Source organism: Bos javanicus, chromosome 8 (assembly GCF_032452875.1).
Source record: "Bos javanicus breed banteng chromosome 8, ARS-OSU_banteng_1.0, whole genome shotgun sequence".
NCBI lineage: Eukaryota > Metazoa > Chordata > Mammalia > Artiodactyla > Bovidae > Bos > Bos javanicus.
The window spans coordinates 83,140,533-83,166,015 of NC_083875.1; the positions used below are offsets into that span (position 1 = coordinate 83,140,533).

The following is a 25,483-nucleotide window of genomic DNA, read 5'->3' on the forward strand; positions in this document are numbered from 1 at the left end:
TTGTATATTTTTGAGATTAGTTGTTTGTCAGTTGCTTCATTTGCTATTATTCTCTCCCATTCTGAAGGCTGTCTTTTCACCTTGCTAATAGTTTCCTTTGATGTGCAGAAGCTTTTAAGGTTAATTAGGTCCCATTTGTTTATTTTTGCTTTTATTTCCAGTATTCTGGGAGGTGGGTCATAGAGGATCCTGCTGTGATGTATGTCATAGAGTGTTTTGCCTGTGTTCTCCTCTAGGAGTTTTATAGTTTCTGGTCTTATGTTTAGATCTTTAATCCATTTTGAGTTTATTTTTGTGTATGGTGTTAGAAAGTGTTCTAGTTTCATTCTTTTACAAGTGGTTGACCAGATTTCCCAGCACCACTTGTTAAAGAGATTGTCTTTAATCCATTGTATATTCTTGCCTCCTTTGTCAAAGATAAGGTGTCCATATGTGCGTGGATTTATCTCTGGGCTTTCTATTTTGTTCCATTGATCTACAAAAAGCTATATACTTTTAATGTTTTTCTTAGATGACTATTCAATTCAGCCAAGTTTTTAATGACTTTGAAAAAAAAAAAAAGGTGATGACTAACATCCTCCAGAAAGATTGTATTCAATGTGTATTCAACTCACATCCTCAACAGCAGCGTATGAAGACACCCTCCCCCTTGACTGCTATTCAGCTGGCAAGCACCAGAGGAACACATACTATTTTATGGCTGGCATCAGTTCTGAGAGGTTAGTGTCTTGTACTATACTGGTTGTTAAGATATTTTGAATATGTTTCCTAGAAGCTCCCTATACGCTGGTTTACCTTGGGAATCATAAAATTTTCATATTTTTGCAAAATTGATAAATTGAAAATAATTTGATTGAATTTCTTTAATTCTGAGTGGGGTTTGAGTGTGATTTCATTTTTAAGCATTAATGTTTTCTTTTTATCCAGGTAGTCTGCACAGTGAATATTTAATGAAACCATAAGAATTTAAAATGAAAAGCATCAGTCCCTAGCACTATCTCAGTCCTGTTCCCCAAGACAACCAAGTTACTCTTGTAATATTTTCTGATTTTAGTTGTGTGATTCTCAGAATCTTTAAATCTACTCAATACCTAGTAAATAATATACATATATCCTTATTTCTTGAAAGTGAAAGTGAAGTCACTCAGTCGTGTCCGACCTCTTTGCAACCCCATGGACAGTAGCCTACCAGGCTCCGCTGTCCATGAGGTTTTCTAGGCAAGAATACTGGAGTGAGCTGTCATTTCCTACTCCAGGGGATCTTCCTGATCCAGGGATCAAACCCAGGTCTCCTGCATAGATGTGTCCCTTAAAAAAACCATTTTTTAACTTTCTGTCACTGTATTGCACTCATGAGTACATGGGTACTCAAAGATATTTGTTAAGGGTTAGTTTATAAAATGGAAGAGCATGTCTAAGGAAAGAAGTTCAACTCGGCTTCATAGGTATTTCCATCTACTTCTGCACTTTCCCATTTGTTTCATTTAAAGATGATAGATCATCTTCTATCTTCCATATAGTCATGTCATTCTTTTTATCTTTATCAGTTCCTTTTGTAACTTTCAATAATATACTTACAATATGAGCCTAAGATTCTTACTAAAATAAGAATCTTAGGCGCATAGTCTTATCCTCTTCTGTCCTTTTTCCCTTTCTACTTGCCATGTTGTATCATCTATACTCAACAACTTCCACATTGTCAAGACTCATGTTATTTATCATTTATATTCTGCTCTGAAATGGTACATGCATCTGTGCTGTGTCAATACTTTAATTCTAAAAGCTAAAACTCAATAAAATCCTTATATTATTATGACCATTTAAAAACTTCACTGTAGATCCAAGTAATGGTCTAAGTTTATATCTCCCTTTCTTGTTCCTTCTAGAGCTTCTAATTGCTTATTTATTCTGGCATTGTTGGTTTTATTGCAACTTTATATTTTTTTCCCATTCTCCAAAGAATACTAGGAAATGTATGAAACTTCCTTTTCCAAGATACCTCCTTCTTGGACAGTTAGCTCCCTAACAGTGATTGTTTTCTAGGTTGCTGCATTATTAACTGCATTCTGGAACTTCCCTTTGTCATTCTCCTGGTTTCAGTTCACTGTGTCTCAGATCCTGATATCGCTCATCTCTAAATATAACTGCCTGAGAAAGGCCTTAGGAGAGAGAAACTTGGTCTGAAAATATTTTCATTACATTTAATTTATAATTAGACTGAGCACAAAATTTCCAGATAATAGTATTAGAATACTTTTGTTGTGAGTGGCAGAAAACTTGGTGTACAAAGAGAAGGGTAGGGGGTTTCTGGTGAAAATAACCAAAGAGTCTAGAGTTGAATTGTCTTCAGGTATGGTTCAATCCACAGGTTCATAGAGTTTTACCGGCTTTGGCTCTGCTTTTTTTAAAGTTGATTCTCTCCTTTCCCCCACCCACTGCATTGTGATCAGGGAATATGATCTGCATTAAAAAAAATAATTTTTGACATTAATTGAAATATACATGCTCAATTTATATCAAAGAAGTCTTATTATTTTCCCAGATTCTATAAATACATTTATATTGTATTTCAAAAGCCCAGCTTTATTTGTTTTCCTTAGCGTTTTTCTGATCTATCTTTCTCCCTTATTTGCTCTATTCCCACAGCCCCCTATTGGGCTCCAGTAGTTGTGATGGAGACCATTTTAAATTTAAAGCATTCCTTGGACTATGTGTGGTATAGAATCTCTATTAACCTACACCTAGGAGTCTGGTGCATGGGTATTCAAAGATATTTGTTAAAAGGGTTAGTTTATAAAATGGAAGAGCTTGTCTAAAGAAAGAAGTTCAACTCTGCTTCATAGGTATTTCCATCTACTTCTGCACTTTCCCATTTGTTTCATTTAAAAAAAAATTCTCTTCAGCTATTTGAAATCAGTATCTAATTTTTAGTGGGAATATCTCAGGGACAGAAGAAATACATCACTGACCGTGTTTTTGCCTGCTGTTTTTACCCACCCAAATTCTGACTATTCATTTTCTAAGAGTGCAGAAAACCTGTGGAAAAAAGATTCGTATTCACAACTAAAGTAAAGGAACTCACGGAGTGTCCATTTTCTCAGACTCCCAGAGTCCTAACGACAGGCACCTGGAGCAGCCCATCTGAACTCACAAACAGGGTGGCGTTGGCTCAGGAGTCAGCCTGAGGCCTCTCTCCTACAGACACTTCCAGGTACAGAGCGAGGGGATGCAGAGGGATGGCAGAGGTTCAGGGGCGCCAGGTCTGCTCCCCTTAGAAACATCGTCAAAGGGCCTGACCCCATGGAAATTTGTCTGCTTGATTTATGGAGCAAGTCTAGCCTCACCCAGAAAAATTTCTCTTTCCCCCAAAATGAACCTTCTGTATTCAGACTTTTTTTTTTCTTTTTCTTTTTAAAGACACAACTCTTCCCAACTCCAGTGAGTTAGGCATAATTTGAATTTGTCATATGGTGCTGATATACAGAAGGTTTTGTCTGGCTGTTAATACTGACAAAAGGAATTGAGGTTTTCCCAGTAGAATGAACAATCTGTATTTAATGAAAGCAAGATTCTAAAAATTGGCTTCTACAACATGTAGGTCTTATAAAATTGTACATGGCTCAGGGACCATTTGGATGATATACAGGCGTGAGCTATTTTATCCAAAGACATCTTCTTAGTGATTCCAGTTGAGGTCCAGGGCTAAGGACTTCACATAAATCTCATCTGAGACAGACCCCAGGTAGATCTTCCCTTCAGTCGGCATTCCTGTGTTCTGTGTGGCTCATTTCATTTTTTGACAGAGTAATAATCACAAAGTTGTGGTCAGGTATTGATTTTCAAATGGTCATATTTCTTAATGAACTCACTCCACAGTCTGCTGGGTGGGAGATGCTACTCACTCAATGGCTTATTCTGTTTTATTCTGGAATGAGAAAAACATTATTTTGGATCTCATTCTAAGCATCTCTTCAAGAAAAGCACCTTCACACTTGAATTTGAAACAAATCAAAGCATCTGGGCTAGTACACTGAGTGTCACTGATGTTTTCCTGTTTTATTCTTTCTAACCGAAGCAAAATTAGAAAGCTTTCCTTCCTCCAAATTGTAGGCAACATAAAAGATTAGAATAGACTGAAAAAGAAAACTTAGTTTCTAAAAAATTCTACTTCTAGGAATTTAATTAGCTATTATACACACACACACACACACACACACACATATACATATATATGCTGCTAAGTCGCTTCAGTCGTGTCCGACTCTGTGCAACCCCATAGACAGCAGCCCACTAGGCTCTGCCGTCCCTGGGATTCTCCAGGTAAGAATACTGGAGTGGGTTGCCATTTCCTTCTCCAATGCATGAAAGTGAAGTCGCTCAGTCGTGTCCGACCCTTAGCATGGACTGAAGCCTACCAGGCTCTTCCGTCCATGGGATTTTCCAGGCAAGAGTACTGGAGTGGGGTGCCATTGCCTTCTCCGACATATATATATATATATATATGTATATTTTAAAAGTCTAGCTATGAAAAGATCTTCAGTCAGCATTTTATTTAATTAAAAAACACCCTGGAAACTACTTAAATCCAAGTAATAAAGGGCTACATACATGCTAAGTTGCTTAAGTCGTGTCCGACTCTTTGCAATCTCAGGGACTGTAGCCTGCCAGGCTCCTCTGTCTATGGGATTCTCCGGGCAAGAATCCTGGAATGGGTTGCCATGCCTTCCTCCAGGGCACCTTCCCGACCCAGGGATCAAACCTGCATCTCTTATGTCTCCTGCATTGGCAGGTGGATTCTTTACCCACTAGCGCTACCTGGGAAGCCCAATAAAGGGCTACTGAAATATATTGTAGAATATATAGCATATATATAGCCTCTGACAGAACAGGATTCTTTGCAGTTGTTAAAAGAAATGAAATTGACCTATTTGCGTTAACAGAGGACGTTCTTCAAGACATCTCATGTGAAAATAAGGCAGGTGAAGTACTATGGGTATTAATTGTGTGATCCCCTCTGTGAAAAAATTTATATATGTGCATGTGTGTGTGTGCATGTTTTGTGCAATGCATGCTTTGATATATGAGCAAAATATTTTCTAAAAGAACTGTAAGAAACTACCAATAACAGGGTAAGAATGATCAAATGAAGAAGGAGAATATTACTTTTCACATTACAACTTTCTGTAATGCTTGAATTATGTACCTGAATTAATTTTTTAAAAACATGTCATCAGAGGTTATCTATGGGTAGGTTTATAGAACATTATTAGTATCTTCTTTATAGTTTATACATTAAAGAAAATCAGCAAATATTATTTTAAAAACCTAATTATGGGGATATTATAGTCTTAACAACAGCAAGTAAGACGGTTAAATTTCAAAGTTTAGTTGTTTCTTTAATACAACTTATAAATTCAAGCCTTTCCAATCTAACACAAATGATGCTTGTGCAAGAAAACTTTTGCTCTGGTATGTGAAATAGGCTTGAGAAGAGAAAGTTGTTTTAAAGTGTAATAATCTTAAATCAGGGTTTTCAAAAATACATTTTTGCAAAAATATCAATGCATAATGATTTCAAGAAAAATACATGAAATGAATCAACTGCAGACAAAATGCATTTCTGAGTGCTTTTCTTTAGTTGCACACGTGTTGGTCAGAAAAAAAGTTAAATTTAAAGATTTTTCTCAAACATACCATAGTTTGGCACAATCCTTAAGAAATACCATCAAATGAGGACACTGAAACATACTGCATGTTTTCCTTTCACGAAGCAGTTAAGTCATTGTGCATTTCTTTCCCTATACCTGATAGTTTCAACTCTGTGTTTAAAATGTCTTGAATCCAGCCCTGATCATTCACTTAAGACACAGCAACACTGTTCTCCGGTATCTGTACAGAGCAGCAGAGAGAACACAAAGCATTCACACTCCCCTCAGACTCGCTGATTAATTGATTGATTAAAAAGTGACATGGAAGTTGATTCTGGTATACATCACTCCCATAAAATTAATGATCACCTCAAGAGTGGTTTTAGTCCATATTCAACAGGACCTGGGCAGTGATTTTCATTCTATTTCATGTTTTTCTCTGATTAAAAATAGACTTATCTCTTCCTCTAAGTTGAATTTCAAAGTCCAGTTGCTGTGATTGCTTGGTAAGAAAGGTGTGAATCATATTTGCATCTGTGAATTGTGAAGAATTTTAGTTTCTGATGGTGAATAAAAAGGGGAAAGCGAGATGTGCTTTGGCTAGACACAGAGCTTCCAGGAAGCCTAGAGGTCTGTACCTTTGCTCAGAGTTCTACAGAGTCCTAGGAGATTTAAAAGCATTCTCTTCTCACTAAGCAATGCCTCAGAGGGTGCCAAGTCTCACCATATTTTTTCAGATTGCTTAATATGAGTAGTCAAATTTAGGACAAAAGTCTCTGTTATTTCCAGGGAAAATATTTTAACAATGTTTTGTAGGAGTTGACTTGCTCCAAATGCATTTCATTAAATATGAAATGGGCTTCCCTTGTGGCTCAACTGGTAAAGAATCAGCTTGCAATGTGGGAGACGTGGGTTCAATCCATGTTGGGAAGATCCCCTGGAGAAGGGAAAGGCTACCTACCCACTCCAGGGTTCTGGCCTGGAGAATTCGATGGACTGTACAGTCCACGGGGTCACAAAGAGATGAAACACCAAATAATTCCTGATGAAATACCTGCTCAGGTCATAGTTGGGAGTCTCAGGATAGACCCTAAGTCCACTGCTAGTCACATCACTGAATGTTTTCTTCATTGCATCAGAGTGGCAACTCATTAAACTTCATGAATTTTTCAGAAAAAAGTTTTTCTCATTCTGGTTCTTAGTGGTCTCCCAAACCACTTCAGTATTCTTGCCTTGAGAACCCCATGAACAGTATGAAAAGGTAAAATGATAGGATACTGAAAGAGGAACTCCCCAGGTCAGTAGGTGCCCAATATGCTACTGGAGATCAGTGGAGAAATAACTCCAGAAAGAATGAAAGGATGGAGCCAAAGGAAAAACAATACCCAGTTGTGGATGTGACTGGTGATAGGAGCAAGGTCCGATGCTGTAAAGAGCAATATTGCATAGGAACCTGGAATGTTAGGTCCATGAATCAAACCAAATTGGAAGTGGTCAAACAGGAGATGGCAAGAGTGAACGTCAACATTCTAGGAATCAGCGAACTAAAATGGACTGGAATGGGTGAATTTAACACAGATGACCATTATATCTACTACAGCGGGCAGGAATCCCTTAGAAGAAATGAAGTAGCCATCATGGTCAACAAAGGAGTCCAAAATGCAGTACTTGGATGCAATCTCAAAAACAACAAGATTATCTCTGTTCGTTTCCAAGGCAAACCATTCAATATCACAGTAATCCAAGTCTATGCCCCAACCAGTAACGCTGAAGAAGCTGAAGTTGAACGGTTCTATGAAGACCTACAAGACCTTTTAGAACTAACACCCAAAAAAGATGTCCTTTTCATTATAGGGGACTGGAATGCAAAAGTAGGAAGTCAAGAAACACCTGGAGTAACAGGCAAATTTGGCCTTGGAATACGGAATGAAGCAGGGCAAAGGCTAATAGAATTTTGCCAAGAGAATGCACTGGTCATAACAAACACCCTCTTCCAACAACACAAGAGAAGACTCTACACATGGACATCACCAGATGGTCAACACTGAAATCAGATTGATTATATTCTTTGCAGCCAAAGATGGAGAAGCTCTATACAGTCAGCAAAAACAAGACAGAGAGCTGACTGTGGCTCAGATCGTGAACTCCTTATTGCCAAATTCAGACTTAAATTGAAGAAAGCAGGGAAAACCACTAGACCATTCAGGTATGACCTAAATCAAATCCCTTATGATGATACAGTGGAGTGAGAAATAGATTTAAGGGACTAGATCTGATAGAGTGCCTGATGAACTATGGTCTGAGGTTCATGCCATTGTACAGGAAACAGGGATCAAGACCATCCCCATGGAAAAGAAACACAAAAAAGTAAAATGGCTGTCTGGGGAGGCCTTACAAATAGCTGTGAAAAGCAGAGAAGTGAAAAGCAAAGGAGAAAAGGAAAGATATAAGCATCTGAATGCAGAGTTCCAAAGAATAGCAAGAAGAGATAAGAAAGCCTTCCTCAGCCATCAGTGCAAAGAAATAGAGGAAAACAACAGAATGGGAAAGACTAGAGATCTCCTCAAGAAAATTAGAGATACCAAGGGAACATTTCATGCAAAGATGGGCTCAATAAAGGACAGAAATGGTATGAACCTAACAGAAGCAGAAGAGATTAAGAGGTGGCAACAATACACAGAAGAACTGTATAAAAAAGATCTTCACGACCAAGATAATCACGATGGTATGATCACTCACCTAGAGCCAGACATCCTGGAGTGTGAAGTCAAGTGGTCCTTAGGAAGCATCACTATGAACAAAGCTAGTGGAGGTGATGGAATTCCAGTTGAGCTATTTCCAATCCTGAAAGATGATGCCGTGAAAGTGCTGCACTCAATATGCCAGCAAATTTGGAAAACTCAGCAGTGGCCACAGGACTGGAAAAGGTCAGTTTTCATTCCAATCCCAAAGAAAGGCAATGCCAAAGAATGTTCAAACTACCGCACAATTGCACTCATCTCACACGCTAGTAAAGTAATGCTCAAAATTCTCCAAGCCAGGCTTCAGCAATACGTGAACTGTAAACTTCCAGATGTTCAAGCTTGTTTTAGAAAAGGCAGAAGAACCAGAGATCAAATTGCCAACATCCGCTGGATCATCGAAAAAGCAAGAGAGTTCCAGAAAAACATCTATTTCTGTTTTATTGACTATGCCAAAGCCTTTGACTGTGTGAATCATAATAAACTGTGGAAAATTCTGAAAGAGATGGGATTACCAGACCACCTGACCTGCCTCTTGAGAAACCTATATGCAGGTCAGGAAGCAACAGTTAGAGCTGGACATGGAACAACAGACTGGTTCCAAATAGGAAAAGGAGTACGTCAAGACTGTATATTGTCACCCTGCTTATTTAACTTCTGTGCAGTGTACATCATGAGAAACGCTGGGCTGGAAGAAGCACAAGCTGGAATCAAGATTGCCGTGAGAAATATCAATCACCTCAGATATGCAGATGACACCACCCTTATGGCAGAAAGTGAAGAGGAACTAAAAAGCCTTTTGATGAAAGTGAAAGAGGAGAGTGAAAACGTTGGCTTAAAGCTCAACATTCAGAAAACGAAGATCATGGCCTCTGGTCCCACCACTTCATGGGAAATAGATGGGGAAACAGTGGAAACAGTGTCAGACTTTATTTTGGGGGGCTCCAAAATCACTATAGATGGTGACTGCAGCCATGGAATTAAAAGACGCTTACTCCTTGGAAGGAAAGTTATGAGCAACCTAGATAGCATATTCAAAAGCAGAGACATTACTATGCGAACAAAGGTCCATCTAGTCAAGGCTATGGTTTTACCAGTGGTCATGTATGGATGTGAGAGTTGGACTGTGAAGAAAGCTGAGCACCAAAGAATTGATGCTTTGGAACTGTGGTGTTAGAGAAGACTCTTGTGAGTCCCTTGGACTGCAAGGAGATCCAACCAGTCCATCCTAAAGGAGATCAGTCCTGGGTGTTCATTGGAAGGACTGATGCTGAAGCTGAAACTCTAATACTTTGGCCACCTCATGTGAAGAGTTGACTCATTGGAAAAGATCCTGATGCTGGGAGGGATTGGGGGCAGGAAGAGAAGGGGATGACAGAGGATGAGATGGCTGGATGGCATCCCCGACTCGATGGACGTGACTTTTAATGAACTCCAGCAGTTGGTGATGGACAGGGAGGCCTGGTGTGCTGCGATTCATGGTGTCGCAAAGAGTTGGACACGACTGAGCGACTGAACTGAACTGTAACCTTGCTTCTGACCTTGATCCTCTCCTCAATGACACTCAATTTTAAATCTAGTTCAGTCACATTTGAAGTACTGTTCTAGGCCTTAACCCTGTGTTGCCTATCTTGGTTGTGATAAACTTAACATTACTTCATTTTGAGCCAACCCCTGCCCCAGTCCTATTTCCATCTGCCACCAGATGTTGTGAATCTGCATCCAAAGTGGGAGTTTGCTTGGACCATTTGTGTCTCTTTAAAGGTCTTGAAAGTAAGTATGTTTATTATCTTTGGCTTTGAAGACACCAGGCTTGCTTACCTCCCATGACATTTTGTCCTTGTATATCCTTGTATGTGAACAGTTTTGCAGCAGCAAAACTCCATCTCTCAAGGACCTTGGCAGCAGGGCAGTGAGTAATGGTTTTCAGAGAAAAATCTCTTTCTGAACCCATTTTGCTTCCCATCTCCTGGCCCCCGAACGACTGTTACTAATAACAATCAGACGTCATTTCTTCTCCCGCAGATGATCTTGTTTTTAGATGAACATCTTCAATAGAGCAAGTTGACAGATAATTTGCCCTCATCTTTCTTTTCTTTTTTTTTAAATTCTACAATATATTGCTATTATTTTCCTTTAATCTTTGCCCTCATCTTTCAATTATCTCCATTGTTTGTTATCACCAAGTATAGTGTTAGTTGCTTGGACATGTCTGACTCTTTGCAATCCCATGGACTGTAGCCCTCCAGGCTCCACTATTCATGCTATTCTCCAGGCAAGAATACTGGAGTGGGTTGTTGGGGTTGTGATTGTTCAGTTGCTCAGTAGTGTCTGACTCTTTGCAGCCCCACTGACTGCAGCATGCCAGGCTTCCCTGTCCTTCACCATCTCCCAGAGCTTGCTCAAACTCATGGTCATTGAGTTGGTGTTGCCACCCAACCATCTCTCTGTCATCCTCATCTCCTCCTGCCTTCAATATTTCCCAGCATCAGGATCTTTTCTAATGAATCTGCTCTTTGCATCAGATAGCCAAAGTATTGGAGCTTCAGCTTCAGCATCAACCCTTCCAATGAATATTCAGGATTGATTTCCTTTAAGTTTGACTGGTTTGATCTCCTTGCAGTCCAAGGGACTCTCAAGAGTCTTCTCCAACACCACAGTTAAAAAGCATCAATTCTCCAGTACTCAGCTCTCTTTATTGTCCAACTCTCGCATCTATACATCACTACTGGAAAAACCATAGCTTTGGCTATATTGACCTTTGTCGGCAAAGTGATGTCTCTCTTTTTAATACACTGGAGTGGGTAGCCATTCCCTTCACAAGGAATCTTCCTGACCCAGGGATTGGGCCTGGGTCTCCCGCATTGCAGACAGATTCTTTACTGTGTGAACCACCATGCTGCTGCTGCTGCTGCTGCTAAGTAGCTTCAGTCGTGTCCGACTCTGTGCGACCCCATAGACTGCAGCCCCCCAGGCTCCCCCGTCCCTGGGATTCTCCAGGTGAGAACACTGGAGTGGGTTACCATTTCCTTCTCCAATGCATAAAAGTGAAAAGTGAAAGTGAAGTTGCTCAGTCGTGTCCGACTCTTCGTGACCCCATAGACTGCAGCCCACCAGGCTCCTCCGTCCATGGGATTTTCCAGGCAAGAGTACTGGAGTGGGGTGCCATTGCCTTCAGACTCTCATTTCCTCATGTCTTTGAAGGTGTATCTCTATCTTTAGCCTTCTTTCAGAAGAAGCTTTTTCTACCTTCTTGCTTCAGCTAGTTTTTGACCTAGATTCCTCTACTCTCCCAAAAGCCAATACTCCACCCCCATCCCAAATCCTCAGGAAAGGAGCACAAGTAGGTTTCTGCCTCCAAACAGCATAATATGGAGAGAAGCGGTCCACTAATCTCTACTCTTCTACCAACTTACCCTCTAACACATGCCCCCACAGCTGTATGGCAGACCACATCCTAGCAGGGCCTGGCATGGATTCTAGAGGGAAAGGAGCTGGGCTCAGGGTCAAGATGAAACCTGAAGATACTATTTCTCTGAGCATAACGGGCCCTTTATGGTGGATGCATTTGCACAGTCTGGGGATAATCTCTTTGTCCAGGAGCAGACCTAAATTTAGAGGAGAAGTCTAGAATGGAGCAAATAACGCTTCTCTGCTATTCCAGTTACCAATTTGCTTTCCCAATGTAAGTAAGCAGAAATTACTTGCTAATCACTTAGAGACCAGGAATTGCAGACCTGATGCATGCAAATCAACCACAGTATTGTTTTCTAGCACAGTTTCTTTAAAAAAATCATTTGAATTTGAATGCCTTCTCCAGTTTACCTTAGCCTGGAGATAACACTTGCTTATCCTCAAGTGTTTTGAGTTTACACTTGCTTGGACTTCAGTTTAGTTCGGTTCAGTCACTCAGTTGTCTCCGACTCTTTGCGACCCCATGAACTGCACCATGCCAGGCTTCCCTGTCCATCACCACCTCCTGGAGGTTGCTCAAACTCACGTCCATCAAGTCAGTGATACCATGCAACCATCTTACCTTCTGTTGTCTGTCCCCTTCTCCTCTTGCCCTGAATCTTTCCCAGCATCAGGGTCTTTTCCAATGAGTCAGTTCTTCACATCAGGTGGCCAAAGTATTAGAGTTTCAGCTTCAGCATCAGTCCTTCCAATGAATATTCAGGGTTGATTTCCTTTAGGATGGACTGATTTGATCTCCTTGCAGTCCAAGGGACTCTCAAGAGTCTTCTCCAACACCACAGTTCAAAAGTATCAATTCTTAGGTGCTCAGCTTTCTTTATAGTCCAACTCTCACATCCATACATCACTACTAGAAAAATCATAGACGGACCTTTGTTGGCAAAGGAATGTCTCTGCTTCTTAATATGCTGTTTAGATTGGTCATAGCTTTTCTTTCAAGGAGCAAGCATCTTTTAATTTCATGGCTGCAGTCACCATCTGCAGTGATTTTGGAGCCCAAGAAAATAAAGTCTGTCACTGTTTCCATTGTTCCGCTGTCTATTTGCCATGAAGTGATGGGACCGGATGCCCTGATCTTTGTTTTTTGAATGTTGAGTTTTAAGCCAAATTTTTCACTCTCCTCTTTCACTTTCATCAAGAGGCTCTTTGGTTTTTCTTTGCTTTCTGCCATTAGGGTGGTATCATCTGCATATCTGAGGTTATTGATATAACCCATGGACTTAACAAGCATATTAATTGAGGAACTTTTGAGTTCTCAGCTCTGCATTAGGCATTACAGAGATGCCTTAGACAGATGAGGCAAAGGCCACAAACTTCTTCATAGTAAAATTTCCTGGGACTTAGACTCTCAAAAGGGGCTTCCCTGGGGCTTGGATGGTAAAGAATCTGCCTGCAATGCAGGAGACCTAGGTTTGATCCCTGGGTTAGGAATATTCCCTGTGAAGGGAATGGCTATTCACTCCAGTGAATAGCCATATTCCTGCCTGGAAAGTTCCATGGACAGAGGAACCTGGTGGGCTATAGTCCACGGAGTCACAAAGAGTCAGACACAAATGGAGACTAACACTTTCACTTTTCACTTTAGGATCTCAAGAAGACAAAGCAGGAAATATATTAGTGACAAAGTTAAGGGAATTTGAGCCAAGGGGTCAATGTTGGCCAACAGAGCTGGGGAGGCATCTTCATATATGAGGAAAGGATTGTTGAAGGGTAAGGAGGGATTGTGAATAGAGAAAGGCAATCAAAGATTCATGAGCCAAGATATAAATCTGTGGGCAGGTCCTTGAGGGTTTAAGATGAGGAGAGCCTTGTCTGAGTAGCAGGGTTTGTGTGAAGGAGTTTCAGGAGTTGCAGATTCTTTTCACATCGACAGTGGTTCTTGTCTCCTTTTAATACTCTCGTATTCAGTATTTAGATGATGTGATTTTTGTCTAACTGCACTGCCAAGCATCCCTCCTCCAGACCATATCAACCAAAGCAAGACTTTAGATTTACTTTTCTGTGGTATTCTCCCATTATAATCCTCTGGCTTTTCACACACAGGAGGCCTTTCCACAGCCATGCTATCAGGCACATGAAAGACTTTACTGTAGAGCCTGAGCCATATATGAGTCTGCCCAAGGCCAAATCTAACAGAGGAGACAATGTAAATGCCAAATGAATATCTGGAATAGTCAATTCAGGTTTACATCATATACCACGCACTGAATTTCTAAGGCAGGATAGCTTATTTTTATGATCAATCATTGCACTAATGTGTTGTTAATCACATTTATCTCAGGTTATGATTATTTAACAGTTAATTGTTGGAACGAAGAGGCATCATTCACTTTCTTAGCCTTTAGGCTAATTTGGCTGTTCACAGTTATGAGGTTCCTTTGAAAAATACTGGTAGCTTCTAGTAGTTATAGGTCTATGTCCTCTCCCTTATCCAACTCACCACCAGGATGCTTTTGAACTGTGGTGTTGAAGAAGACTCTTGAGAGTCACTTGGACTGCAAGGAGATCAAACAAGTCTATCCTAAAGGAAATCAACCCTGAATATTCATTGGAGGGACTGATGCTGAGGCTGAAGTCCAATACTTTGGCCACTTGGTGCAAAGCATTGACTCATTAGAAAAGACCCCAATGCTGGGAAAGATTGAAGGCAGGAGGAGAAGGGGATGACAGAGGATGAGATGGTTGGATGGCAACACTGACTCAATGAACGTGAGTTGGAACAAGCTCCAGGAGATGGTGAGGGATAGGGAGGCCTGGTGTGGTGCAGTCAGTGGGGTCACAAAGAGTCAGACATGACTGAGCGACTGAACAACAACAACAACAACAGGCGAGAAAAGGCCAGGGCACAATTTTTGAAAGAATGACAAGCCCAAGGACACAACATAAATGGATTAGAATGAAATGGGTCAAAGATGGCAGACAAGTCAACTTAACTAGACCTTGAACCTCAATCCGAAAGCAAAATGACATACCCAGAGGCACCATGACAGTTTTAAGGCCAACTGTTAAAAGACCAAAAAGTGGGTGATGGCCCAATTCTTGGACATCTCCACCCTCTCCCCAAAATTGTTGGAATAATCCTCCCACTCATTAACCTATGAAATTACCCAGTCCATAAAATGGCTACCCTGGTAACTCAGATGATAAAGAATCTGCCTGCAATGCAGGAGACCCGGGTTCAATCCCTGGGTGGGGAAGATCCCCTGGAGAAGGAAGTGGCAACCCACTCCAGTATTCTTGCCTGGAGGATTCCAAGGGCAGAAGAGCCTGGTGGGCTACATACAGCCCATAGAGTCACAAAGAGTCAGGCAAGACTCACACAAAATCTAACCATGCCACCTTTCTAGGCTGCACTCATCCTCTGTGATGGCCCACACTCTGTGGAGTGTATTTCTCTCTGAATAAATTCACTTCTTACCTACCACTTTGTCTCTCACTGAATTCTTTCTGTGATGAGACATCAAAAACCTGAGCTTCATTACACCTGAAACCAGGTCTGTGATCTCAGTTGGAAGACTGTGGGTTTTGGCTGGGTTCAAGTCCCAGGCATGTGGGTTCAAGTCCCAATTTGAGGAAAACAATTTCAAAAGCACATCTAAGATCAAATTCTGCCACATCAGTTCAGTTCAGTCACCCAGTCGTGTCCGACCCCATGCACTGCACCATGCCAGGCCTCCCTGTCCAATTCCATCCCATGCACTGCATCACGCCAGGCCTCCCTGTCCAATACCAACTCCCGGAGTTTACTCAAACTCATGTCCTTTGAGTTGGTGATGACATCCAACCATCTCATCCTCTGTTGTCCCCTTCTCCTCCCACCTTCAATCTTTCCCAGCATCAGGGTCTTTTCAAATGAGTCAGCTCTTCACATCAGGTGGCCAAAGTATTGGAGTTTCAGCTTCAACATCAGTCCTTCCAATGAACATTCAGGACTGATTTCCTTTAGGATGGACTGGTTGGATCTCCTTGCAGTCCAAGGGACTCTCAAGAGTCTTCTCCAACACCACACTTCAAAAGCATCAATTCTTCTACTGGAAAAACCATAGCCTTGACTAGACAGACCTTTGTTGGCAAAGTAATGTCTCTGCTTTTTAACATGCTGTCTAGATTGGTTATAACTTTTCTTCCAAAGAGTAAGTGTCTTTTAATTTCATGGCTGCAGTCACCGTCTGCAGTGATTTTGGAGCCCCCAAAAATAAAGTCTGACAATGTTTCCACTGTTTCTCCACCTATTTGCTATGAAGTGATGGGACCAGATGCCATGATCTTCATTTTCTGACTGTTGAGCTTTAAGCCAACTTTTTCACTCTCCTGTTTCACTTTCACCAAGAGGCTCTTTAGTTCCTCTTCACTTTCTGCCATTAAAGGTGGTGTCATCTGTATATCTGAGGTTATTGATTTTTCTCCCATTGATAGTGTCTTATACTGATAATGTTTCCTGTGGAGGTACGGGTCGGCAGTGGTCTGCCACAGGGACAGGGGCTCTGGGTGTGGGTATGGTATAAGTCCTCTTGTAGGAGGTCGCCATTAACCCCACAATAGAGCTGCCAGAACTTACATAGGACTGGGAAATAGTCTTGGAGGGCAACATGCCTTAACACTACTCATTTCTCCAGTGAAAATTTACTTCTAACACTCCCCATGATAAATAATAAACTCTCTGAGGCAGATGGAGATATGATTTGAAGCCCTTGCCTTGGGCTCTTCTGAAGCCTAAATTCTTGATAAGAGTTCTTTATATGTTAATCAACAACTGTTGACAAATCACCCTAAGGCATAGATGAAAGTTAAGTATAAACATAGATATCATCTGGTTTGCCTGTATTCTGGGTACTCCCTCCCTTTAATCCCTAACAGCTGTCCTAAAGCAACCTCCAGGAAAAATATAACCTAAGTCAAATAGCATGCTTGCTATCTATTCATGTGCAGCCTTCATGCACATCTCTAGCACTTCCCAACCCCTCTGTCATCCTAATGAGACTGATACCATTGAATTTCTACTATAAAGAAATACAAAAACACCACTGCTGGAATCCAAATCCAAATGATTGATTTCACAGGGATCCAGAGACAAGCTACTTGGATCCATATGTAGCAGATGTGTTGATACATTGTTAAGATCCCCCTTTAGCAATAAAAGACTTGTTCCCTGAGTTGCTGGGAGTTCTGCTGGAAGCAGGCCTTTCAGCAACACCTCCACTCCCACCCCATTTCCCTGGGAATCGCCTAGGCTGAAGACAGCTCCTTCATCCAAGATTACTTCCCAAGGTTACAAGTTCCTGGGGCAATTTGTATCTGAAGACTGATCAATAATAGGTCGTGAAGGGCTGGCCCCCTTGCCTCAGATGCTTGTGATGATGAGTCCCAGATCCAGAACTCCCAACTTGTCTGCCTACCCAATCCTGCTTCCCCGTCTTTGCCCACAGTAATCCCAAGACCACTCCCCAATAAACCTCCTACACACTAATCTTCATTTCAGAGTCTTGCTCTTTTGAAACAATTTACTCTTAAATCATAGGTTTGCAAGGTGCCCATGCATCTTTGCAGCATGTGTGGCATATATTTGTACCAAGAAAGGAGCTGTAAGCATCCTGAAGTGGAGGGACCTAAAGTATAATATTAAACAGGCCTAAAATCCTTGGGCTCCACACCATCTGCATGGTCTATTCTGGGGGAGGAAGGAGGCTCCATTCTGCCTCAGGACCCCAGTTTCTAGCTTTCAGTCACTAATTCAATTGTTCAAAAGATGATCTTTAAGCACTGTCTTAAATTTAGTTTTTACTTGTATGAAAGTTATGCGTGTGCCTGGCTGAAAGAATCAAAAGTTCTACAAAGCTTATTTGACAGAGGTGCTGGTAGAGCTGAATCATGGAAAAAGCAAGAGAGTCCCAGAAAAACATCTATTTCTGTTTTATTGACTATGCCAAAGCCTTTGACTGTGTGGATCACAATAAACTGTGGAAAATTCTGAAAGAGATGGGAATACCAGACCACCTGACCTTCCTCTTGAGAAACCTATATGCAGGTCAGGAAGCAACAGTTAGAACTGGACATGAAACAACAGACTGGTTCCCAATAGGAAAAGGAGTTCGTCAAGGCTGTATATTGTCACCCTGCTTATTTAACTTCTATGCAGAGTACATTATGAGAAACGCTGGACTGGAAGAAGCACAAGCTGGAATCAAGATTGCCGGGAGAAATATCAATCACCTCAGATATGCAGATGACACCACCCTTATGGCAGAAAGTGAAGAGGAACTAAAAAGCCTCATGATGAAAGTGAAAGAGGAGAGTGAAAACGTTGGCTTAAAACTCAACATTCAGAAAACGAAGATCATGGCATCTGGTCCCATCACTTCATGGGAAATAGATGGGGAAACAGTGGAAACAGTGTCAGACTTTATTTTTCTGGGGCTCCAAAATCACTGCAGATGGTGACTGCAGCCATGAAACTAAAAGACACTTACTCCTTGGAAGGAAAGTTATGACCAACCTAGATAGCATATTGAAAAGCAGAGACATTATTTTGCCAACAAAGGTCCATCTAGTCAAGGCTATAGTTTTTCCTGTGGTCATGTATGGATGTGAGAGTTGGACTGTGAAGAAAGCTGAGTGCCGAAGAATTGATGCTTTTGAACTGTGGTGTTGGAGAAGACTCTTGAGAGTCCCTTGGACTGCAAGGAGATCCAAGCAGTCCATTCTAAAGGAGATCAGTCCTGGGTGTTCATTGGAAGGACTGATGCTAAAGCTGAAACTCCAGTACTTTGGCCTCCTCATGCAGAGTTGACTCATTGGAAAAGACCCTGATGCTGGGAGGGATTGGGGGTAGGAGGAGAAGGGGACGACAGAAGATGAGATGGTTGGATGGCATCACCGACTCGATGGACATGAGTTTGGGCGAACTCTGGGAGTTGGTGATGGACAGGGAGGCCTGGCATGCTGCAATTCATGGTGTCGCAAAGAGTCGAACACAACTGAGTGACTGAACTGAACTGAGCTGAACTGGTAGAGCACTGACATCAGTTCTCACCTTCTTTAATAATAGAACTTCTAAGTTTTTGCTGAGCATATGACAACAGCCTTCCCTGCAGCTTGGTCAGGCTATGTGCCCACCATCTGGTCAATAGCCGTGTGCTGTTTCTGGGCCTGTTCCTCCAGGGTATGTACATGAATTCCCTTGAAATATTCCCCCTTCCCACTGGCTGCGATGACAAAAACTCGAATGGCTGCCTTTCTCCCAGAGATGAAAGCTAGACTTTGAGGGTTATAAAGCCAACCTTCCAACCCAGATTGTTTCTCTCTGGACCATATCAAAAAAGGCACATATACCTATCTTATTTAATTAAGCCTCTGTATTTTGAGGTCTTCTTGTTAAAGCAACCTATCCTGCATGTTCATCCAAATAGATATTTTTTTAAAGGACAATCTTGTCCATTCGCTTTTCTTTTTTCCAGAAGCAACTACAACATGTTTAACATACTTCTGATATTTCATCCCTGGGCATTATTAATTGAGTTTCCAGTCTGGAAGATGAATATTCTACTCTTTTTCTCCTTCTCCCCCACCCTCACAATACCAAGTGCACACTTGATATCCACTCTTCCATCTTCCAAGGATATAATGGTTACGTTGTCATTTTGGATAGATAAGATATTTCAGCTCAGTTCATTTCAGTCACTCAGTCATGTCCGACTCTTTGTGACCCCATGGACTGCAGCACTCCAGGCTTCCCTGTCCATCACCAACTCCCAGAGCTTGCTCAAACTCGTGTCCATCGAGTCAATGATGCCATCAAACCATCTCATCCTCTGTTGTCCCCTCCTCCTCCTGCCTTCAATCTTTCCCAACATTAGGGTCTTTTCAAGTGAGTCAGTTCTTCACATTAGGTTGCCAAAATGTTGGAGTTTCAGCTTTGGCATCAGTCCTTCCAATGAATATTCAGGTCTGATTTCCTTTAGGATTGACTGGTTTGATCTCCTTGCAGTCCAAACGCAAATGGTATATAAAACTGACCTCTGCACTGCACTATGCATGCTTTATCCTTTCTTTGGTAACATTTTGTTTTTCCCTGGAGATGATAGTTAATTTTTTTAAATTTTCTTAGCTTCCTATTGACTTATCATTAATTCAAACCTAAACACTGTTGCATGATCTCCTCTAAATACATTCAAAAGTAATTGGGATGCAATCAGTTTCATTTATTTGAAGAAATATTCCTGGAGCTTTCTGACTAGCTCCATCTGGACTTATTGTTTACTAAGTCTGATGTGTGTGTTTGACCTGCCATCTTTAATTGTACTTTGGGGCCGGTTTTGTAACTTTGGATTGCTAAGCAAGTCTTAATCCCCTGGAAGGGCTGCTAGCTATGTGACACAGCAAGTTTCCTTAGGAGAAGGCCCCCCATGTAAGTGTTCTTGTTGGAAGCTTTCTCCTGAGAACATTTACCAAATTTCTGCGCAACGAAGAGATTGCAAGTCTCTCAGCTGGATCAATGTCTTCTTTCTTGGAGTTCAGATCTGAAACTCTTCCTGCATTAGGCAGAAAAAAATGAATGCCAATTAACAGCTTCCTACAAAAAAAAACCACAAAAAACCAAAACCCTTTAACTCAAGATACCACTCTTTAATCATTTTAAACCATTCTGCACATGGATATTGGCCAACCTTAAATTTGACAGAATTCTCAAATATTTGGGGTATAGTATTAATACATAATCTTTTGGTCTTTGTCCAAGTTCAAGTTTAGGTATAACTCTTACTGAGAATGCCTGGAATCTGAACAGCCAAGTTTAGAGCTTAAACAACTTCCCCTTCCTCAATGTCTGTTTAACTGCCAACAGAGCCAGATACCCCCCATGCCATACCCACCCACCCCCTACAACTCTCAGGGAATTCTAGGAAGACAGCTCACCTTGGTATATTTTATTACAAGATTAAACCATGCAGGAAGGCTGGGAGAAAAGTTAAAGGGCAGACATGGTCAACAATTGTCAGGTTCATTCTTATTTCAGTTATCTTTCCCAAACTCCAGTATGATTTTGGATGTTTCAATAACCAGTGTGATCTGATAAAAGCTTATCAACTGAGAGCAGCCATAGAGAAGGGAATGAAGTGACTATTTCCCACTAGTGTCTGAAGTGAAGCTAAACCACTCAAATGTATGCACATGCCTACACAAACACACACTAACAATAAAAATACGAATACACAAAAAAGCAATACACAGACTCAATGCCTGAAAATTTTCATCTGGCTATTAATAAAAATTTTGGAAAAGTTTGGGAGGAAATTATTTTGAGTTGAATTTCAGGTGAATTTAAGAAGGCATTTCTAACTGGATATATCTTTGAAATGCAAGCTTCTATATTTGCAATCATCACCACACATTTTGAACATCTTCTGTAGGACCAAAGCCAAGTGCTGGCTGCCATGTACACAGATGACTAATGACAAAGCAATGCGAAATGCATTAAATAGCCAACAAGAAGAGAAGGAGGGGAAGTACAGAGGTGGGGACTTTATTCATACCTCCAAGAAAGGACAGAGTGTATACCAATAAGAAGGAGGATGCAAGCCATCTGTGTAACGGGGAGAGTATGAATATGGGGTACAGAGCTAGAGATGGGCCTGCCATGTATCTGGCATGTTCAGAGAGCAACAAATTGCTTAGAACACAGGATTCAGGTATGGAATAATAAAAGACAACTGCGAATGGGGTATGTATATTCATTCTAAACTGTGTGTTTGAGGTGAAATGCCAACTGAAGGCATTTGAACATCTTGAAGGCATTGGGAAACCACAGAAGTTTCTGTTGTTATTTAGGGGTGTGGGTTTGATTAGGGGAGGGGAGAAAATGTGATATATACATGCACTGCTTTGGGATAATTCATCTGACCATGAAGTATGACTGATCAGAATGGAGAAGAAATGAGGCTTGGGAGCTAGGGGCTGCAGCAGACTCAGGGTGAGGAAATGAGAGCCTGGCCTAAGGCTACCAGTTATTAAGCACCTTGCAATCTATGTCACAGGCTTTGTGAGCTCCACGCCTTATCTCAGGTAAGCTTCACGACACCCTGTGGAGTAGGGAAGTAACTGAGATCAGGAAACTAACTAAGAGGTTCAAGGTCACACAACAAGCAAATGACTCAGGTGGGATTTGAATTAATATTTTTTCTGATGTCCAAGTCCATGTTCTTTCTACTACGACACATCAGCCTCCTGTTTTTAATAATGGTTCATCATAGCAGTGATAAGAGGACATGCAGGGGACCCTACTTAGGACTAGGTTATCCTTGCAACCTCAGTATCTTTATGTTGTACCATGATTTTGTGAGTCACTCAATATCCTCTTCTTTCCAATTGAAATTTGTGGAGTAAAAAACCATTCTATGCTGCAGCGTCTCCCCAAAGGCCCAGTCTGTGATCGCCCTGACATGGAAAGTGAGTAGCGAAACATGTTTCAGGTTTGTGGGAAATTGCGAAGGACAAGACAGAAATCATAAAGGCACAATTGAATTACTTTGTGCCGTGGCCCCTGGGATAACAGCTGTTTTCCAGGTCTACAGTGGTTCTCATTAGGAAATTAAAAACTCAAAACTCCGCATCCGCAGCCTTGCACAGCTCTGACCACGTGGTGACAGGAAGCTCTGTGTTTGCACAGGTGGGGGATCCAGCAGCCTCACAAAGTGGGTGGCTGGAATCCCTGCCCTGAACACAGGTGGGCTATTGGACGAAAGGCAAACCCAGGAAGAGGCTCGAGTGTTCTGGTGCTGTCAGCCCCGCTCCACGGAGGGATGAGGGCCCCCGCAGTCCTCGCCACCTCGGCAGGTCATTTTAGGGCCATAAACAACTACTGGTTGAGAGCTCTGTCCACTCAACCTAGTACAGAAGGATCTGGTCTGGTGTAAGGTCAAGTGTCCAAACATTACTTACAATATGATACCTTTGTGCACCACTAAGAAAAACCCAAACAAGTTGTGCTTTTGACAACACATATAGGAATGTCATACATTTCAAAAAAGAAATGTGTTTAAAAACAAAGGGAGGACACAACACAAGACTTAGGGCAATGAGTAGCTACTGAAGGTCTGGGGTTTGGGAAGGCAAGGGGCCAGGAAGGGCAGGACCACCTGGACACCTAGGGTGTTGTCAGTGTTCTAGTTTCTGAGTCAGGTGGTGAGTTCATGGGGATTGGATAAAATTATTAAAACCAAAAAATCCACATGAAAACCATAGAGGATCGGGTGTAGACCAATGATGAGAGTACATCAAGAACCTAAGATTATAATTAATACATTTCTATTCCCCTGAGTTACAAAATGGACAAGAAAACAAAAGATGAGATGTTGCCAGAACTCTGCCGAAGTACCCCTATTCTAAAATACCTGGCTTTGAACATTCTTACCTTTGAACATCTTACCTTGCTGGAGGCTTCAGTGTGCAGCCTGATAACCTGGCACCTGCCATCTGCTGCCTTCTCGGTACACAGGACCACTGGTAACTCACATCTAGAGAGAGCATAGGTGTTGACTAAAAACTGGGAAGTGAGCAATAGTAGAAAACTTCATTGAAAATGAACAAGGAGAATGACAGTAATACCAGACTACATTGGAAATTTTCATGTCAACAATCATTCCTTCAATTAAAAGACATTTAATATCAAAGAGAAAGTCAGAAAACATGTAACTAGTCTTGTAGTCTCAAGAAATCAATTCCTTCTCACGAGCCAGAAAAAATTGAGTATACCTCTTACAGCTCCTCCCTTGCCCTCCTCTCTTCATTTTTTAGCCGCTAACCTGAGACATTCATTCCACCCAGAAGGAGCACAAAATGTTAATGAGTTGGGCTAGCTGATATCAAAGGCACCTCTGGGCTCTGAGGTCCATGCTGCTGTGTGAGTTGTGGCCAGGCCATGGGCCAGCAGTCAGGACCCAAGGCAGTTGCATTTCCCCCAGCTGAGATTGTCCAGTTCAGGGTGAATTGGGGGATTATCTTGATGCTTCCTCAGACTTATCTTATTTCTCTCTCTGAAGTCAGAAAATTAATTTCAACTTTGCATACCTTGAATGTTTCAAGCTTAGAACTAGAGTCACTGAAAATCAGAGAAAGGGAAAAGAAAGAGGGAGAAAGGCAGATGAAGATGAATGGGAATATGTGGCAGTCTGAGAAAAGCCAGGGGACCACAATTAAAGCAAAGCAGCACATCTCTAAATGTGTTGTCTAAACTCTTCTCACAACCAAGTTCATAGGATTAAGATGTGCTGGTGAGGTAGGCAACTTTCATTGTATTACTGAGGAACATGTTAACTCAACAGAAATGAACTGAGATATATCTATGTGCCAGGAAGTGTGTTAGGTCCCAGAGATAAAGAAATTACCAACCCAGATAATGTCCCATTCCTGGGAAGAACTTCTACAGGGACAAGAACCAGTTGCACTCAAGTAAATCTACAGCATAACACTGGGCAGAGATGCAGACTCTGAAGGAATGCTTTGGTGTCTGGGGAGAGGTGACACTGAAGATGTGATGATCAGAGAAGGCTTCTCTGCTGGGGAGACTCAAGAGAAGGAGCAGCCAAGTAAACCTCTCACAAGTGAGCTTTCTCAGAAAAAGGAAGGAGCAGCCACTGGCCAATTCCTGAGGCAGGAGTGGCTGCGTGTCAGGCCAGTTTGAAGACAGGAGGAGGCTTGTATGGCTGGAGTCGGAGCCTGGCACATGATAGCAGGGCCCAGTGCAAAATGAAAGTGCAAAGCCTTTGGTTCAAAACTTATTAAAACCTTCAAAACAGCATCAGTAGAGCACTGAACCAAGTGCAAGGCCCTTCTAAGCTCAGGATCTGGACAAGAGCAGGCCTGGTTGGCTCTAAGGTAGGAAATGAGATCTGAGAAATATTTATGACTGATCATGCTTGGCCTTGTAAGACGTTTCATGGAGCTTAGATTTTACTCCAAGTGCAACAGGAATGAATCATGGGTTCTAAGTAAGTAAGTATGTGGCCTGACATGGTGCTAAAAAGAGCTCTGACTCCTGTGGATGAGCCTGGGAAAACCAGGAATGACAATAGGGAGGCCAGCGAGGTTGCTAAAGAATTGTAACAATGACAATGAAGAAATAACTCAGTGTGGTATTCTTTCATCATAGTTGGATACAATATTGTCCTCACCACCCCTCACGTGTGTTCTTCAGCTCTGAGGATGAGTGAACCTGCTCTGGATGCTGGAGCAGATGTGAGTAACAAGCGTGGGTAAAGAACCTGGGCAGAAGGTGAAGCCAGGCTGAAAGTGTACTTTAAAAGCAAGGAGATCAGACCAGTCAACCCTAAAGGAAATCAACCCTGAATATTCATTGGAAAGACCAATGCTGAACTTGAACTCCAATACTATGGCCATCTGAGGCAAAGAGCCGAGAAAGAGCCAACTCATTGGCAAAGACTCTGATGCTGGGAAAGATTGAGGGCAAAAGAAGGGGGAGACAGAGCATGAGATGGTTGGATGGCATCATAGACTCAATGGACATGAGTTTGAGGAAACTCTGGGAGACAGTGAAGGACAGGGAAGCCTGGCGTGCTGCAGTTCATGGGGTCAAAAAGAGTCAGACACAACTTTGCGACTGACAAACAA

The 25,483-nt window shown here is 41.7% G+C and overlaps 1 long non-coding RNA gene across 2 annotated transcripts in view; it reads right to left on the reverse strand.

The window, feature by feature from the left end:
* Nucleotides 1-253: 253 nt before the first annotated feature.
* LOC133253010 (uncharacterized) overlaps nt 254-25,483 on the reverse strand; it is a 75,406-nt gene continuing 50,176 nt past the window's right edge. Inside the window, exons 2-4 of one of the 2 annotated variants that reach the window (XR_009738150.1) lie at nt 23,283-23,370; nt 20,309-20,391; nt 254-2,460 (exon numbers count right to left, since the gene is read on the reverse strand). This is a non-coding gene — a long non-coding RNA (uncharacterized LOC133253010). Of the gene's footprint in view, nt 2,461-3,535; nt 3,926-20,308; nt 20,392-23,282; nt 23,371-25,483 lie in introns of those variants that run through there. The other variant, XR_009738149.1, reaches the window with a different exon arrangement.